Consider the following 19,907-nt stretch of genomic DNA (forward strand, 5'->3'; position numbering starts at 1 on the left):
TCAGGTGAGGTACAGGCAGAAGGGAGCATTGTACTCAATTAATGGTCTGATAAGTGTATAGTACAGCAGAGCTAAGACCTCCCTGGTCTTGGATGTGATGGCCTCATTTATGAGGTGCACAATGTGGACTGTGTGTCTCACCACTATGAACACATAGTGATTCAAGTGTAGATTGCTATCAACATGTGTTCCCAAGTCTCACAACACTATGTTTGTGCTTAGAAGAGTGCTATTTATATCATAAATAGCAGGGTACTTCATTGCCAAAGGGGACAATGAGGCATTTTTTGCTTTAAGGTTCAGTCTATGAGTTTTGCACCAGTCATTTGTCTGTGTCGCCCCTTCTGTAATATGTTAACATCATTGGGGACTCTATATGACTGCTTCCAGTTGACAGCCATCTGCAAATGTGGTAAGTCACAGGCCATCTACCTTTACCTGGACTAAAGAGAAATAGTTCCCAAACAGTTGAGAGTCCAGCACAGATCCTTGTGGCATTCTACTGGTAAGTGGTTTACTGGTGGAGATGCAGTCCCCAACATTGACAGTGTGTGTTCTGTTGGTGAGCCATTTAGCTATCCATCTAGTAATGCATGGGTTAATCCCCAGATGGAGATTTTCTCTATGATACCTGAATGGAGGATAGCATCAAAGGCCTTGGATAACTCATCATAGGCGGTATGTCCTGTTATCCCTCATCCAGGTCTTTGGGGTCATTATCAAAGAAGTTCACTAGGTTTAATAAGCAAAAGCTACCCTTGACAAAACCAAAATGGGTTGGGTTAAGTGTGTTGAAGGTCACTTATATCCTTTTGAATAAGGTCCATGCTGATCCCTTCCACAGCCTTGCAGATAAGGCTTTTTAGGTTTATGGGTCAATAGTTCTAGTTCTGCACATTAACAGATTGATGTGCATTGCATATCACACATCTGATATTAATTTCTTTAGTATAGGTGATATGTGTGTAAAAAAAGTACTGAGACACCTGGGTTGCAGTGTGTGGGAGAGGCAAAACATACACAAATAAAAACTGGAATTATTTGGCTATCAAACCAAGAAATAAGAAAATTGCCAAATATACTGGAGCCACGAAGGTCGGATTCAATATTTTATTGAGCGCAAACAGAAACGCAACCAAAAACCGCTAAAAACACATGAACGCTTTGAACCAAAATTGCGTGTTCGTCTAAACAAACCAACTTCATCAGATACTCTAATTAAAATAAACAGACCTTTTATAAATTATTCAAAAACATTTCATCCAATCAAAAAACAATTAGTTAATTAAATCATCATTAAATAATCATTATACTATTCCTATTTACATTCAGCAATGCATACTTTAGAGATTCTATATTCTTTCCATTCAATAAATAACATCAATACCAACAATTAGAAACATTTTAAAACATTTGATTTAAAATATGTGATAAATATATAAAAAAACATATAAAATTAATTTGTATAAAAATCCAATTTCTTTAGGAGAAAACCATTTGTATTATACACTTTGCCATCTGCTGGTGAAAGTAACAAATTACATCTATTTGTCTTACAAAATCCCAGCTTTCAATTTTAAAAGGGGCATAATAGAAATAAATGCATTTAAGCCTGGGAAATTTGTAGAATCCAGGGATATATGCCACCATAGTTCTCTGGCCTCTAATTTTTCTTCCCATAATCCACCCCTTAGGTCCTTTTTGACCTGCTCTAAAACCATAAAATGAAATTTAGCATCCTTACAAACCAGTGTATGTTTATACAAGGCATTAGTCTCCTTTCGTGTAGCTATTTCATATTTATGTTCATATATTCTCTTTTTCAACACCCTTTCAGTTTTTCCTATATAAAAAGCGTTACATTCAGAACATAAACTAATGTATACTACTCCCTTGGTTTCACAATTATAGTGGTCTGTACTTTTTATCCATTTTTCTCTACATTCCAAATAAACTTTTTCTTTGTCCACTATATTGCTACAATGTATACAACGTCCACATTTATAAGTGCCCTTCCTTCCTTGCTTATTCCTGGGAAAACCTTTATTCTCCAACATATTTTTAAATGATTGGGAGTTTTTATACACGACCTTAACATTCCTATTTATTTTTTTCTGGTCCAAATCAGTAAAATTTATAAATCTTGACCATTCTCTTTCAACAATTTTTCTTGTAACTTTGGTGTTAAAGGCATTATATTCAAGAACCAAAGCATGAGTAAAATCATTTTCATGTATTTTGGGGTTAAAATTACCACAAGAACTTTCATCTATACTGTTATTATTTAAGATAGGTCTGAATCTAGTTTCTCTACCCATATACACTTCATCTTGTATTTCCCTAATAAATTCCTGAGGATATCCTCTCTCTAAAAACATTTTATTAAGTAATATACATTCATCCTCAAAGTCGTCCTCAGAGGTAGTCATACGGCTTCCTCGGACGTATTGCCCTTTCACAATATTCTTTTTACACCAATAAGTATGGGCACTTTGGAAATGAAGAAATGAATTAGAAAAAGTGGGTTTTCTAAATATTTTTGATACAAACCTATCTTCTTTCTTATATATTTCCACATCCAAAAACTGGAGTTTCTCAGTAGAAATATGAAAAGTAAATTGTAAAAAATTAGTGGTTTCTTCCAAATATAATTTGAATTCCTCTAATTGTTCTACCCCCCCGACCATAGAATAACTATGTCATCCAGAAATCTACGATACAATTTCCAATAACAACAAAACCTGGATTTGAGAATATATAACTCCTCCCATTTAGCCAACACTAAATTTGCATAAGTGGGGGCACATGCGGCCCCCATAGCTACCCCTTTAATCTGTTTGTAAAATTCCCCACAAAAACTCAAAAAAATATTTTTAAGGACCAAATCCATTAATGCCCCACATATAATTTTGTCATTGTGACTTAGTGTATCATCTTGAAATATAATGTCCTCAAACATTTCCATTCCTTCTTTATGAGGAATACTTGAAAATAAGTCAACAATATCTATGGTCACAAATACCATATTGTCACTTAAACCATCTTTATTTAGTATATCAAGTAGGTCCCAGGAATCTTTTAAGATTGTTTCTTTGTTAATCCACACATTTTTTAACTTGTTATCCACAAATTTAGCCAGACTATGGTTTTTGATCCATTAGCAGAAACTATGGGTCTTAATGGGGGTCATTTACATTTTTATGGATCTTCGGAATTCCAAAAATAGAAGGAATTCTTGGTTTATCTACTCTTAGAAAATTAAAGTTTTTTTTATCAAATAAACCTTCAAGTAACATGTCTTTTAAACAAATATCTATTTTATTATACGCAATATTAATTTCGTTGATGGAAACATTGGTATACCCTTCTTCATTAAATAGAATATCATTCATTTTTCCTTCATATATAATATTATCCATAATAACTATCCCACCCCCCTTATCAGGTTTCATAATCCGGACCTTATGGTTGTCCCTCAAACCTTGTAAAACGTTGTTTTCCTCCTTACTTAGGTTTGGTTGAAACCCAAATTTATCATATCTATTTCTTAGTTCCTTCTCCATAGTTTTTTCTAAATTAATAAGTTGTGGATGAAGGGGGGGATTGTATGTACCCTTTCTTTTGAGTTCCTGATTCACTGTATCTCATTCGGAAGTAAGTAATAAATTTAAATAAATTTTTCTAAAAAACAATTTCAAATCTATAATAGACTGTGTAAGATCTCCTTTTTTGTAGGGTATGAATTAAATCCCTTTTCAAGTAGGCTAAAATGTTCTTTTTCTATATAAATACCACTAAAATTATAAATACTAAAACCATGAAAGGTGTGTTTAACACCTTCCACCATGTGGTCTAACCAAAAGGTATCATTGCTGAATGTTTTGTCACTGGGTGGGGGTGTTGATGGTATTACCACCAGGTCTAATATTTCCCCCTCCCCCTTTTCCCGCCTCTCCAGGAGAAATTTCTTTCTTGGTACCCTGTTTTGTTTAATAATCTTTCTGATCTACGAAGAGGGGGAAATTCCTCCTCGTTAAAACCATTTTCTTGTATACCATTGTTCTCTTGTAAATTGTCCTGTATTTCCCTATTACCATTATTTCCATAAAGGTTTCTAAGAAAGAAAGGAGCTCAGGGTTTGGGATATACAGTGCCCTTTTTATATTCTTCTGTATCCCTTTCTAACTTTCTAAATTTTCTTTGGATGGTTTCTTTACATTTCACATCAATTTCCCCCCTAATTTTAAAATACTTGTCTTTTTCATCTTGAATGGTAAAAATTTAATTTTCCTTTATGCACTGATCTAATTCATTAATTTCCTTCTGTAGGACAACCTGGGTCCTACAATTTTCTTTAATTATCAGTCTCAACATATCTAAACCACATCTGTTAAACTATTCGATTAATTCTTTATGAAAAACAGTTCCTTCTATCACATTATTTGGGTATTTGAACACCCTCAGACCTTTTGGAACAATACCCCTATTAACACACTCATTAAGGTATTCATTTTCAATTTCTAATGTCTTAAATTTAAGCATAAGCTTATGCAAATTGTCCAATTTGACTCTATAAGAGTCAGCCACAACAGGTGGTCCATAAAAAGCGGTTTGCTTAAAAGAATATTTTTGTAACAGCCAGTCTTTAGTTTCTTTAAGACACAAGTCTCTTTCGTTACTATTAATAACAGTACCTGAAGCTCCTTTACTGGAAAAAATGTTTTTTTGCCCTGCTGGTATAGATCCTCGCATCTCACCATTAGTCCCACTACCATTTGCATCTTCACGAAGTATTTCGGGCGTATTGACAGCATCAAACGACCCCTCCCCTTCGTTAGACTGATCCTTCGATTCGTTTGTATTTTTTCGTTGTTCACGAAGAATGCCTGGTCCCCTTATAACATCCTGAACTTCCGCATTGTGAACACGAGTTTGGTTATACAACCCAACTAACGATTGGGTCAAAGGTGTCAGCAGGTCTACCAGCTCGGTTAACTGTCCAATCAGTTTTCGAGATTGTCCAGTGTCATCCAGCCCTTTTCCTTCTGAAGGGTCCGACCTCTCCATGCCTCCAATTCCGTATACAAACAGCCATAAACAAAAACTGGAATTATTTGGCTATCAAACCAAGAAATAAGAAAATTGCCAAATATACTGGAGCCACGAAGGTCGGATTCAATATTTTATTGAGCGCAAACAGAAATGCAACCAAAAACCGCTAAAAACACATGAACGCTTTGAATCAAAATTGCGTTTTCGTCTAAACAAACCAACTTCATCAGATACTCTCATTAAAATAAACAGACCTTTTATAAATTATTCAAAAACATTTCATCCAATCAAAAAAACAATTAGTTAATTATTAGTAATTGTTATTTATTGAATGGAAAGAATATAGAATCTCTAAAGTATGCATTGCTGAATGTAAATAGGAATAGTATAATGATTATTTAATTAAACTAATTGTTTTTTGATTGGATGAAATGTTTTTGAATAATTTATAAAAGGTCTGTTTATTTTAATGAGAGTATCTGATGAAGTTGGTTTGTTTAGACGAAAACGCAATTTTGATTCAAAGCGTTCATGTGTTTTTAGCGTTTTTTGGTTGCGTTTCTGTTTGCACTCAATAAAATATTGAATCTGACCTTCGTGGCTCCAGTATATTTGGCAATTTTCTTATTTCTTGGTTTGATAGCCAAATAATTCCAGTTTTTGTTTGTGGCTGTTTGTATATGGAATTGGAGGCATGGAGAGGCCGGACCCTTCAGAAGGAAAAGGGCTGGATGACATTGGACAATCTCTAAAACTGATTGGACAGTTAACTGAGCTGGTAGACCTGCTGACACCTTTGACCCAATCGTTAGTTGGGTTGTATAACCAAACTCGTGTTCACAATGCGGAAGTTCAGGATGTTATAAGGGGACCAGGCATTCATTGTGAACAACGAAAAAATACAAACGGATCGAAGGATCAGTCTAACGAAGGGGGGGGGGTCGTTTGATGCTGTCAATACGCCCGAAATACTTCGTGAAGATGCAAATGGTAGTGGGACTAATGGTGAGATGCGAGGATCTATACCAGCAGGGCAAAAAAACGTTTTTTTCCAGTAAAGGAGCTTCAGGTACTGTTATTAATAGTAACGAAAGAGACTTGTGTCTTAAAGAAACTAAAGACTGACTGTTACAAAAATATTCTTTTAAGCAAACCACTTTTTATGGACCACCTGTTGTGGCTGACTCTTATAGAGTCAAACTGGACAATTTGCATAAGCTTATGCTTAAATTTAAGACATTAGAAATTGAAAATGAATACCTTAATGAGTGTGTTAATAGGGGTAATGTTCCAAAAGGTCTGAGGGTGTTCAAATACCCAAATAATGTGATAGAAGGAACTGTTTTTCATAAAGAATTAATCAAATTGTTTAACAGATGTGGTTTAGATATGTTGAGACTGATAATTAAAGAAAATTGTAGGACCCAGGTTGTCCTACAGAAGGAAATTAATGAATTAGATCAGTGCATAAAGGAAGATTTAATTTTTACCATTCAAGATGAAAAAGACAAGTATTTTAAAATTAGGGGGGAAATTGATGTGATATGTAAAGAAACCATCCAAAGAAAATTTAGAAAGTTAGAAAGGGATACAGAAGAATATAAAAAGGGCACTGTATATCCCAAACCCCGAGCTCCTTTCTTTCTTAGAAACCTTTATGGAAATAATGGTAATAGGGAAATACAGGACAATTTACAAGAGAACAATGGTATACAAGAAAATGGTTTTAACGAGGAGGAATTTCCCCCTCTTCATAGATCAGAAAGATTATTAAACAAAACAGGGTACCAAGAAAGAAATTTTTCCTGGAGAGGGGGGAGAAGGGGGAGGGAGAAATATTAGACCTGGTGGTAATACCATCAACACCCCCACCCAGTGACAAAACATTCAGCAATGATACCTTTTGGTTAGACCACATGGTGGAAGGTGTTAAACACACCTTTCATGGTTTTAGTATTTATAATTTTAGTGGTATTTATATAGAAAAAGTACATTTTAGCCTACTTGAAAAGGGATTTAAATTCATACCCTACAAAAAAGGAGATTTTACACAGTCTATTATAGATTTGAAATTGTTTTTTAGAAAAATTAATTTAAATTTATTACTTACTTCCGAAGGAGATACAGTGAATCAGGAACTCAAAAGAAAGGGTACATACAATCCCCCCCTTCATCCACAACTTATTAATTTAGAAAAAACTATGGAAAAGAAACTAAGAAATAGATATGATAAATTTGGGTTTCAACCAAACCTAAGTAGGGAGGAAAACAACATTTTACAAGGTTTGAGGGACAACCATAAGGTCCGGATTATGAAACCTGATAAGGGGGGTGGGATAGTTATTATGGATAATATTATATATGAAGGAAAAATGAATGATATTGTATTTAATGAAGAAGGGTATACCAATGTTTCCATCAACGAAATTAATATTGCGTATAATAAAATAGATATTTGTTTAAAAGACATGTTACTTGAAGGTTTATTTGATAAAAAAAACTTTAATTTTCTAAGAGTAGATAAACCAAGAATTCCTTCTATTTTCGGAATTCCGAAGATCCATAAAAATGTAAATGACCCCCCATTAAGACCCATAGTTTCTGCTAATGGATCAAAAACCCATAGTCTGGCTAAATTTGTGGATAACAAGTTAAAAATGTGTGGATTAACAAAGAAACAATCTTAAAAGATTCCTGGGACCTACTTGATATACTAAATAAAGATGGTTTAAGTGACAATATGGTATTTGTGACCATAGATATTGTTGACTTATTTTCAAGTATTCCTCATAAAGAAGGAATGGAAATGTTTGAGGACATTGTATTTCAAGATGATACACTAAGTCACAATGACAACATTATATGTGGGGCATTAATGGATTTGGTCCTTAAAAATAATTTTTTGAGTTTTTGTGGGGAATTTTACAAACAGATTAAAGGGGTAGCTATGGGGGCCGCATGTGCCCCCACTTATGCAAATTTAGTGTTGGCTAAATGGGAGGAGTTATATATTCTCGAATCCAGGTTTTGTTGTTATTGGAAATTGTATCGTAGATTTCTGGATGACATAGTTATTCTATGGTCAGGGGGGGTAGAACAATTAGAGGAATTCAAATTATATTTGGAAGAAACCACTATTTTTTTAAAATTTACTTTTCATATTTCTACTGAGAAACTCCAATTTTTGGATGTGGAAATATATAAGAAAGAAGATAGGTTTGTATCAAAAATATTTAGAAAACCCACTTTTTGTAATTCATTTCTTCATTTCCAAAGTGCCCATACTTATTGGTGTAAAAAGAATATTGTGAAAGGGCAATACGTCTGAGGAAGCCGTATGACTACCTCTGAGGACGACTTTGAGGATGAATGTATATTACTTAATAAAATGTTTTTAGAGAGAGGATATCCTCAGGAATTTATTAGGGAAATACAAGATGAAGTGTATATGGGTAGAGAAACTAGATTCAGACCTATCTTAAATAATAACAGTATAGATGAAAGTTCTTGTGGTAATTTTAACCCCATAATACATGAAAATGATTTTACTCATGCTTTGGTTCTTGAATATAATGCCTTTAACACCAAAGTTACAAGAAAAATTGTTGAAAGAGAATGGTCAAGATTTATAAATTTTACTGATTTGGACCAGAAAAAAATAAATAGGAATGTTAAGGTCGTGTATAAAAACTCCCAATCATTTAAAAATATGTTGGAGAATAAAGGTTTTCCCAGGAATAAGCAAGGAAGGAAGGGCACTTATAAATGTGGACGTTGTACACATTGTAACAATATAGTGGACAAAGAAAAAGTTTATTTGGAATGTAGAGAAAAATGGATAAAAAGTACAGACCACTATAATTGTCAAACCAAGGGAGTAGTATACATTAGTTTATGTTCTGAATGTAACGCTTTTTATATAGGAAAAACTGAAAGGGTGTTGAAAAAGAGAATATATGAACATAAATATGAAATAGCTACACGAAAGGAGACTAATGCCTTGTATAAACATACACTGGTTTGTAAGGATGCTAAATTTCATTTTATGGTTTTAGAGCAGGTCAAAAAGGACCTAAGGGGTGGATTATGGGAAGAAAAATTAGAGGCCAGAGAACTATGGTGGCATATATCCCTGGATTCTACAAATTTCCCAGGCTTAAATGAATTTATTTCTATTATGCCCCTTTTAAAATTGAAAGCTGGGATTTTGTAAGACAAATAGATGTAATTTGTTACTTTCACCAGCAGATGGCAAAGTGTATAATACAAATGGTTTTCTCCTAAAGAAATTGGATTTTTATACAAATTAATTTTATATGTTTTTTTATATATTTATCACATATTTTAAATCAAATGTTTTAAAATGTTTCTAATTGTTGGTACTGATGTTATTTATTGAATGGAAGGAATATAGAATCTCTAAGGTATGCATTGCTGAATGTAAATAGGAATAGTATAATGATTATTTAATTAACTTATTGTTTTTTGATTGGATGAAATCTTTTTGAATAATTTATAAAAGGTCTGTTTATTTTAATGAGAGTATCTGATGAAGTTGGTTTGTTTAGACGAAAACGCAATTTTGATTCAAAGCGTTCATGTGTTTTTAGCGGTTTTTGGTTGCGTTTCTGTTTGCGCTCAATAAAATATTGAATCCGACCTTCGTGGCTCTAGTATATATAGAGGCAAAACATAGCTGTATTTTAAATATGTGACAAACTGTTAGGGGCTTCAGTTTGTTATGTTTCCACATGGAATTTCATGTCATAAACAGGAAATGGACAGTAAACAGCAGTAATATTTAACACTATTTACTTTTTCATAGCGTAGCGAGCAGCAGGTTTGGGCGATAGTTGGCAAAGTGTTTGCACATGTAAGATACAAATTTCCATTACTTTCCCTGTAATCATGTTGTATAGCCAATTGAACTGAATAAAGTTTGTCAAGAAGACACGTGTGAAATGGAGATTTATGTAAGGGAAGATTTTTTTTTTTTTGTGGGACATGTGCCCATTTATTTATTTTTAATTGAGTAAGAGAGGACTGCTGGGTAAGGGACGTAGGTATGTGTGGGTCAAGTAAGTTGGATAGCTGAGGTTCCCTTACTCCACTGGTGGCTGGAGTGCCTGATGTATTCTCCTACAGACCATGAAGAGAGCAGCCTCTCCGTCAAATGTAGCTGTACACTAATGGTGCAGTACACAACCCTACGCACCTACAGTGGCATCTACTGGAGGGTGATGAAATCATTACCTCCACCACGTCCCCTGGAGGGTACCACTGCACCAGCTTCCAGGGCAGTACTGCTTGAGGGCAGACGTACTCCAGGGGCAGCAGAGGCAGTGCTGCCAGTGCTGGAGCCAGTGAAGCAGAGACAGGTTGATTCATTGAGGCTGACTTACTTTGCTGTGCTGTGCAGCATTTAGTGGTATGGTACACAATGATGACATGAAGATATTTTGACCACACATAATAGAAAATAAAAATAGATAAGGGTTGGAGTTAGAGAAAAAAAGAGATAAAATTAGTACCATCATATGTGACCTACAATGCATTAATACAATTAATGCATTGTAGGTCACATATGATGGTACTAATTAATTAATCTGAAGCATTACATTTAAGTATATGGGCTAACAGATGCACACTATACCACAGACTGCTGAAAGTAATTATTGAAATGTGCATATGCTGCACATATGCATGTTCCAATTATACAGATTACAGTTTATAGCAGGGTATCTGTGCCACTGGTATAGAGTTTTTAATTTAATGTAAATATTATTGAATTATTCTATGTCACTGTCCTTAAAATGTGTGAGGGTATTAAATGGCGATAATATAATATGCAGTTGCCAACAAATGAAGGGGAAGTTGGATGTTAATGAACCGAATATGTGAATTGTGTGCTGCATACTTACATTTATAACCTTGACAAAATTGAATCTAACACTTTTTAAGTCTAACCTGACCTGTTGGGTTTTCTTTCTCCCTACCAGTAATCATTCACAATTGCAATCCATTAAAAATGAACATTGAGGGAGGCCCTACATTATGTATACATTTGCTACACAGAGCCACGTATTTGGGATTCAGCAATTCTAATGAGCTCACATCTCATTTGCACATTCATCAAGCTGACAGTCCTGATTCTACACCATATAAAGGCAACTGTGTAGCTAGGGAAACTGAAGATGAGAAGACTTGTTTATGTGGAGAACACAGAAAAGAGGATATTACTTTGGGATATATCTGCACAGAGGATGACTGAACTTTAGAAGGTATGCTTGCATTTTGTCAGCTATATGCTGAAATGGAACTAAGAAAAATCTGTTTTTTATATATATATATATATATATATATATATATATATATATATATATTTTTTTTTTTTATGAGCCGCTGTGGTACAGCGGTAGCATTGTTGCCTCACAGCAAGAGGCTCTCCCGTTCGATTCTCGGCGGGAGTGCCTTCTGTGTGGAGTCTGCATGTCCTCCCCTTGGTCGAGTGGTGTTCGAAAGACATGCGTAAATGGGCATGCCTTTGTTGAAGGTTGGGCCTCGGGCTGGCACCTCGGCACCTGTAAAAATCTACTGCCAATCATTAGCGGACCAAAGTTCCGCATGTGGCGACCCCTAACCGGGAAAAGCCGAAAGACAAACAGCAACATTAGCAAAGACTTTACACTTTTATCTGTATGCATTAGTTAGAAGTATACTGATGACATGGGCATGTTTGTCAGGTCATTTTACAGGTATACATGACTGGCAATTCCTTAAAATGGAATATTTGGTGCTAAATCTGTAGACATGTTTCAGGGACAGTTCATTTGATAGCATTTTTAGCATTTCAAAGATGGTTTGTTAGCAAAATGTGTAATTTGTCTTTTGTTTTGGGGTGGCGAAGCAAAGCTGTATTTCGGTTATGGCACAAACAAGGATATATTGCTGTTGTTGCTCTCCTTTTTTGCATCCAGTCTGTTGTTCATGTTTCAAATCTCTAGACTGTTTTATGTTGCTCCAGTGGGTAATACTAAAATGCTACCTTTTCTGGGAAAAAATATTTTGTACTTATGTGATAGCTATGTGTATTATCCTTCTGTTGTCGTTTAGGACACCTTAGACTCCTTAGACACCTTAGACTATGGCACCCAGGCATCTCAAACCCCCAAAACCACCCTTCACTGACCCTGAGAATCAGGTCATTGTGGAAGCTTTTAGGCAACTTGGTGCCTTCCTGCTTGAGAGGGGACATGTAGATATGTCAGACAAAATACAAATTTGGCAGCAGATAGTTGCAGACATTAATAGTAGGCAGCCACAGAAAGACATATGATCAGGTGCATCATAGGGCCACTGACAAAAACTCATCTGTATCGAGGATAGTAGCTGCAGTGGTCCATGACTGGATGGGTACCTGGAGGGCTACAACACAGCCACCACTAACACCAAATGAAGAGTTCCTGTCCACTGTCAGGGATCCAGACAGCTCCCAAGAAAGTGCAGAACAGCATATCCTTGACAATGGTGCTACTGTTTCAGGGACAGCAAGGAGGAGCTTCCAGGTAGGTTTTTGTATCTCAGTTGTTAAATACTGTTGTATAGTAAAACCATTTAAATCCATACATTAGTTCTGTTTCACAAGAAACTTTTTTTTGTTTGGGGGATTGAAGATTGCTACAGTTAACAACACATTCTGATTGATTACATATCAGCTTAGGTTGGGCTTGTCATTCAATTTCTTACTGAAAGTATAGTTAATGGACATATAAAGGGGAAAAAGCATTACCTCCTGTGTTACTGTTAATTGTGACAAAGCTTTCCCTACCTTTTGCTAAACTTCTTCCAGAACCATCTGGCACAGGGAGCATACCATCATCTGCACATGATAAGCCAAACATTTTTATGTCAGCACTGATGAGCAATTCAAAGAAATATTTTAGTGTGTGATGTTGATGCCAGGACTGTTGTGTGTATTGCTGTACTGTCTAATAGTGCCACCACTGTTATTTTGTTAGCATATATCAGACTATAGTAATGTAGACATTAATTGTTCCTGTGTTTGTTGCTTATCATAGCAGGTGATCCTGACAGTGGTAGTGTGGGACTTCTACCACCTGATGTCAGAGTATCAGCAGACTCTGATGATGATAATGGCCAAACAGAGGCACAGTCAGGGGGTGCAGAGGTTGAATCTGATACTGAGCTTGACATACAGCCATCCCCTGAAGTTCCATCGGACACAGCCAGCAGGCCTATGCCTATCAATTCCAGTGAGCCCTCAGACATTGGACAGGTGGAGGGCAAAACAGTTGCTCAGGGAAGTGTGTTTACTGTGTCTTCAGTGTCTGCTGATACTGGCTGCAGCCAAAGTGTGGATAAGGTGTCACACAGGAGGGTTGTTAGGGGTGCTTGGAGGAGGCCTGCTGTCTATCCTTCACCTGATCAATGTGTCTCTTCACGTGTCACTCAACATATGTTTAGGGCCATCCTGGAGGCACAGGCACGTTCTGATAGTTCCTCCAGAGAAATGCTTAGGATTGTTGATATGGCATAGGTTGACATGCGTGACTGCCCCCACCATGTTGACGATTCAATGAATTGGATGAATGACACTTTAGAATGGCCAGTGTTTGTGATGCAACATCTGCTGGGGGGGGAACGGCATGCTCATGGGTGTAGGTCAGCTAAATCATCTACTTTTAGCCAACATAGCAGTGACCAATCACACTCCCACAGTGGCTTTACTTCCACTACTCCATCAGTGGTTGAGCTGTTCACACCCAGATGTGGCAGGCCATGGGGTGATGGTCCTGGGCATCCAGATAAGGGGAGCTTGTCCAGCAGACATCAGTCACATTCAAGTAGCAGCAGTGCATCTGACCATGGATGTGGACATGCCGCTGCAACTCCTGGCAGAGCAAGTTTTCATGGTCAGGTAAGACATGAACTGTCACCTCTATCATGCATGGCTCACACCTGTCCAACATACCAAAACATAGAGCTAGCACAGAGCTTGGCTGTGTTTATGCAGACACTCATACAGTAATTTCTCCTGGAGGAAGCATACAGATACACACACAACAGTTACATGGTTCATCCATGAAACTTCAAACTCATTTTGTATCACTGGCCATTTGTTGCTTTATCCAAATGTCTGCCTTCTTCTCTTTCTTACACTCACTGACCTTTTGTGGCAGCCTAGGCTTCCTTCACCCCCCCCCTCCCCACAACACCCTGTGCAAGTGATGATAATTGTGACAAATCCCTGTTTTGTATCTCTTGAATTTCAGGGATACATAAGCTTTGTGTCTGATGGTTAGGGTGCATAACTTAGTTAGTGCGTAATATATCTGCATTTGTGATGATGAATTGTTAATTGCACCTTTGACTTATATTGGCCTTAGAAAGTTAGACAGTTGATAACATCAAAATGTTTCCACCTTAACTGATAATGATCTTGTGGGGGTTGTGAAGTCTGAAACTGCAATGTGTACTTTCTAACTCCTGTCTTTAATGATTTTCCAGTACAAGCATATGGTGCTAAATGGAGGCCATGCAGTGACCATCACTACTTTTGAGAGTTATGACTGTGTGAATCTTTGATGCCTGAGGCCTACTACTTAATAAGGGACACATATAAGTCAAATAAGTCTCTGGTGTTACATGTTATAGTAATTTCTGTACAAGTTTCCCACGTTTTACTTGCTTACACTACCAAGTAACAACATGCAAGAATATGACAGTCATTCATATTATTACACAATACACTCTAGGCTCAACAGTTATGTTGTAAATCCAGCAGTTTCAAAAGTTTTAGCTCAGGGATGATTCTGTTTGATGCAAGCAGTACACAGCCAATACATGGGGAGGTAAAGGTTGTGGCAGTTGCCTGGTATCAATGTTACTATATGTATGTGTGTAGGAGTAAGGTTTTAGGCCCTTAAGGGGTGAGTGAGTGGACTATGCTTTGCCTCTTAGCCAATGTGAGGGCATATTGAGCATGCCTATGTCTGCCTACACCCACAGCAGCTGCTGCTTTCCCCTCTGACTCCTCACCTGCGTGTGGCTCTAGTGACCTTGGTGGTGGGATGTTTGCTCCTTCCTCTGTTGATCTTACTGAAGTTGTTTACTCAGGATGATGTTGTGCAGCATGACACATACTGTGAATAGTTCTGTAGATGTCCATGGATTGTACTGCAGGGCTCCCTCAGATGTATCCATGCACTGGAATTGCGCCCTCTGCAGCCCAAACACATGCTCTGTGATATTTCTGGTTTGAACGTGAGCCTCATTTTGGCATTCTTCATCAGGTCTGTGTGCATTTTTGATGCTTGTCATCAGCCATGGTTCCAGTGCATAACCTGAATCCCTGTGAGATACCCCCCCCCCCCAGTAAACATCTGATACAGTTGGGAGGTGTGCCAGATATGTGAGTTGTGGTAACTGCCTGGGTTGCCAGCACACACCTTCAAGATGGTTCCCTTGGCATTACACATGACTTTGCCAGTTAATAAAGTGGAAGCCCTTTCTACTAATGTGGAGCCTTCCCTGTTCCCCAGGTGTTGCTTTAATTTCGACATGTGTGCAATCTATAGCACCCTGTACTTAAGGGTAGTGTGCTACAGAGTAGAACTCCTGCATATTTCATGCCCTATTATGAGGAGTACAGGGAAAATATGTGTGGTCACTAGCATGTTGGAGCATTGCATTCAAGAATTGATGAAGGATCCTGGGTGCTGATGCTTGTGACACCCCCAGCATACCCCCTATTGGTGTCTGCAAGGTACCTGTAGCTGGGGATAGGTTCCCCTCGGTTTGCCCTTGGTCTGAGCTGAGGATGACAGAAGTTGCAGAGTTCCTGTAATTTGTCTCTATCTGCCCTGTAGTGGTCTACAATTTCCACATCATGTAGATTATGATAAGTTACCCAGGATCTGAAAACTCTTCTCCTTCTTGGCCTTGGTGTATTAGCAGCAGCAGCAACAGCATAGACTTCAACCTGTTGTACATACACATGAGTTAAAGCAACAGCAGTCTCTAATCATTGTTTCTGTATGGACTCCTTTCCGTGGCTGTATTCCAATAGGAAAACCAGCATTGAGTCTACACGACTGCTTTATAGCTTGTTGAATAGCTCCTCTATCTTGGATTGGTTGATTAGCATAAAATTCAGCTGTTTATACTGTAATTTGCATTCCATGGTGTTTACCTTGTTTGCATGGTTGTGAGCAGCTCTACACAAGTAGAGTCACTTACTGAATTCAAAACAGCGCTCTGTCGCACACACAGTGAAAATGGACCATTTAGGCTTTACTGAATCTGGCCGATAATGTTTTCTGTTGAAAGCTATGTTTAGATGTCTGATGGGTATATTTTAAAATTATTTATGTACAATTATATCAGTAGAAATCTGTGTTTATAGGTTTAAATGAAGAATTGTTTGTCTTTTCGGCTTTTCCCAGTTAGGGGTCGCCACAGAGGAACTCTGGTCCGCTAATGATTGGCAGTAGATTTTTATGGTGCCAAGTTGCCATCCCCACGCCAAACCTTCAGTGAAGGCACGCCCATTCACGCATGTCTTTCGGAGGCCACTCGACCGCGGAGAGGACATGCAGACTCCACACATAAGGTTTAAATGAAGAATTACAACTGTATAATTCCATTAGATGTCTGTGTTGAGAAATGTATATTTAGAATTCTGTTTAAAAATATATTACAATTCTATGTAGTATACTACATGTTTAGAATTTCTGTAGACTTCTGTTTGTAATTCCATATGTATATACAGTATATGGGTCTACTTCAGATGATTGAAGTTTCAAAACCTCAAACATCATATGGCCAAAGACCAGATGATTGAAGTTTTGAAACTTTGAACATCAAAGTAAAAAAAAAATAAAACAAAAAAAGTGCTTCTGTTTGTAATTCCATATGTATATACAGTATATGGGTCTACTTCAGAGGATCGAAGTTTCAAAACCTCAAACATCATATGGCCAAAGACCAGATGATTGAAGTTTTGAAACTTTGAACATCAAAGTAAAAAAAAAAAATAAAACAAAAAAAGTGCTCTTTTACATTTTTGTAGGGGTCAAGCCCCCCTGCACCCCCCCCACACCCCCTACTACTTAAATATACCAACGCTGCGATCACACTACAGTGATGAAAATGAGAATTCTTTCTGTATAATTCAGTGTTTAGAAGTATTTTCGTAGAATTCTGTCAGTAAGATTTTCTGCTTAACATTCTATTATTCATATACTTCTGTATTGAGAATTCTCTCTATATAACTCAGTGTTTAAAAGTATTTTTGTAGAATTCTGTCAGTAGGAATTTCTGCGTAACATTCTATATGTAGAATTCTGTTACACACTATGCTTAGAATTTTCTCTGTATAATTCTGTTAGCATTATGTCTGAAAATTTCTTTTTTTTTTTTCAAAACAAGTTTATTGTTTTAACATATAAGAGAAATATCATAACAATTTTATACAAATAATTAAAAATAGGTATTATTATAATATTCAACAAAACAACTAAAGTATTTACAAAGACATCCACTACAATCAGATCAATTAATTAAACTAAAATACTGTGCTATTGAAATTAGAATTTTTTTAACAAATTTTGTAAATTATCCCATACAATATAATGTGATGTTTTTCTAGTTGTTCTCATTCTAATTGTGCTTATTTCCATATGACACATTATATTCATAACATTTTTAAATTCATTGAACGAAGGAGGTGTATCTGAAATCCAATTTCTAGTTATTATTTTCCTAGCCACTGCTAGGATAGACCATAACAAGGGAAGCTTAATCTTTTTAACACATTGAGGTACAGGTGTGTTGAATAATATAAGAGACTTAGAAATAATGAAATTATCTGTTAATAGAGCCTGCAAAAATTCATTAATTGACTTCCAGTATTCTTTCAACTTCATACAGTCATAAAACATATGAGCCCAGTCAGCATTAATTTCTACATTACATCTCTTACATAGATTATCTTTATTATTAATTTTATTCATCATCAAAGGTGTATAAAAAGATCTATGTAAAAATTTCCATGTATAAAGTCTCCAGACAATGGAAGATGTAGTTCTATAAGCAGATTCCAATATATATTGTTTATCTTGTTGAGTTGGTGGGTCCCCATTAATAGAGGTGAAATAATTCCAGTATGAATCTACATTGTAAAAAGTTTCTTGTCTGATAATTTTATGTATATATGAAAGTTTACCTTTATCAGAAACTTTATGCTGTAAATTTATTATCAAGTAATCAATCAGTTTTGGAATAGATTCTTTAACTGTTATAGACATTAGATCTATTCTATCAATGAGATGTTGTCTAAAGATCTGAACCTCTAACCAGCAAGTTTCTCTTAGATCAAATTCTTGTTTTAAGAAATCTAGATTTTTAACTTTATTATCAGATATCAGCTGATACCAGTACTTTAGATTATTATCTATAGCTAAATGAGCTCCTTCAGAAGTAGATGACATAAGCATACCCTGAGTATAAATTATAGGGAATACAATAAAATTCCATTCCCTATACTTAGGGTGCATGAATATAAAGTTACGATAACTAATAATAATATTTAATGGGTAACAGACCATATGTTTAGGTGTAATAGGTGAAGTACAAAATTCCTTTAGCAACCACAACATGGAGTTATTTATAATCATATTTTATGTGTTAAGGAGATTTTCATGAAGTGCATACTAATTAGCTCCCAATAATCTTTTCATTTTGCGACATATGACCGATCTATTAATAAAGTAATAACTTTTATAATAGAAGAGATAATATATAAATTAAAGTCTGGAAAAGAAATACCCCTTGAGACCAGCTATTAGTATGTTTCTTTAATGCAATCCTAGGTCTATTAGGTGCCCATAAGAAATTTAACATTAGTGTATTCAGTTTCTTGATAGTTATTTTTGTAGGTGAAAGTATTATTGATTGTATTAAGTATAAAATCTTGGAGAATATTATCATTTTAATAATTGTAAGTCTCTCCTCCATAGTAAAAACATATTATTCCAGGTATTAAAAGATTTTGTATATTAAGAAGACAGGTATTATAGTTATTATATATAATAGATTTAATATCTTTAGATAGTATTATACCTAAATAAGTTATCTGACCTGAGTTGGGTACATATTTAGTAAAATCACTAATGAGAATATTTTTCGTGTATATATAGGTAGTATTTTAGTTTTTCTTCATTGAATATTAAACCAGAAATACTTTTAAAATTCATCATTTTATCAAATAAAGACTGCATAGAAGAATTAGATCCTGCTGATGTAATTAGAACATCATCTGCAAAAGTTGAATTTTTGATGTTGTATTTTCTTCTATTTCAAAACCCTCTATGTCAGTACTGTTTCTAATCAAATTAGCCCAAGGCTCCATTACTAAAGTGAATAATAGTGGAGAAAGTGGACATCCTTGCTTTGTACCTTTAAGAATGGGTATTTTTTGTGAAACATATGTTTCTACCTTAATATAAGCCAGCGTTCCTTTGTATAAATGCTCAATTAAATTTACAAATGCATCAGAGAAATTTGTGCATTTCAGTAAGGTAAACAGATAGTCCCAACTTACTGAATCAAATGCTGAACCTATATCAAGACTAATAAGTGTTAAATCTTTCTTTTTCCTATTTGCAAAATCAATTAATGTTAAAGTTCTTCTTATATTATCAAACGTATTTCTATTTACAATGAAGCCCGTCTGATCTATGTCTATAATGCCGGGGATAATTGTCTTCAATCTATCAGCAAAAATACTCATAAACATTTTATAATCAACATTAAGTAATGAGATGGGTCGATAT

Source organism: Protopterus annectens, chromosome 2.part1, assembly GCF_019279795.1.
Source record: "Protopterus annectens isolate FY-2018-M chromosome 2.part1, PAN1.0, whole genome shotgun sequence".
Classification (NCBI taxonomy): Eukaryota; Metazoa; Chordata; order Ceratodontiformes; family Protopteridae; genus Protopterus; species Protopterus annectens.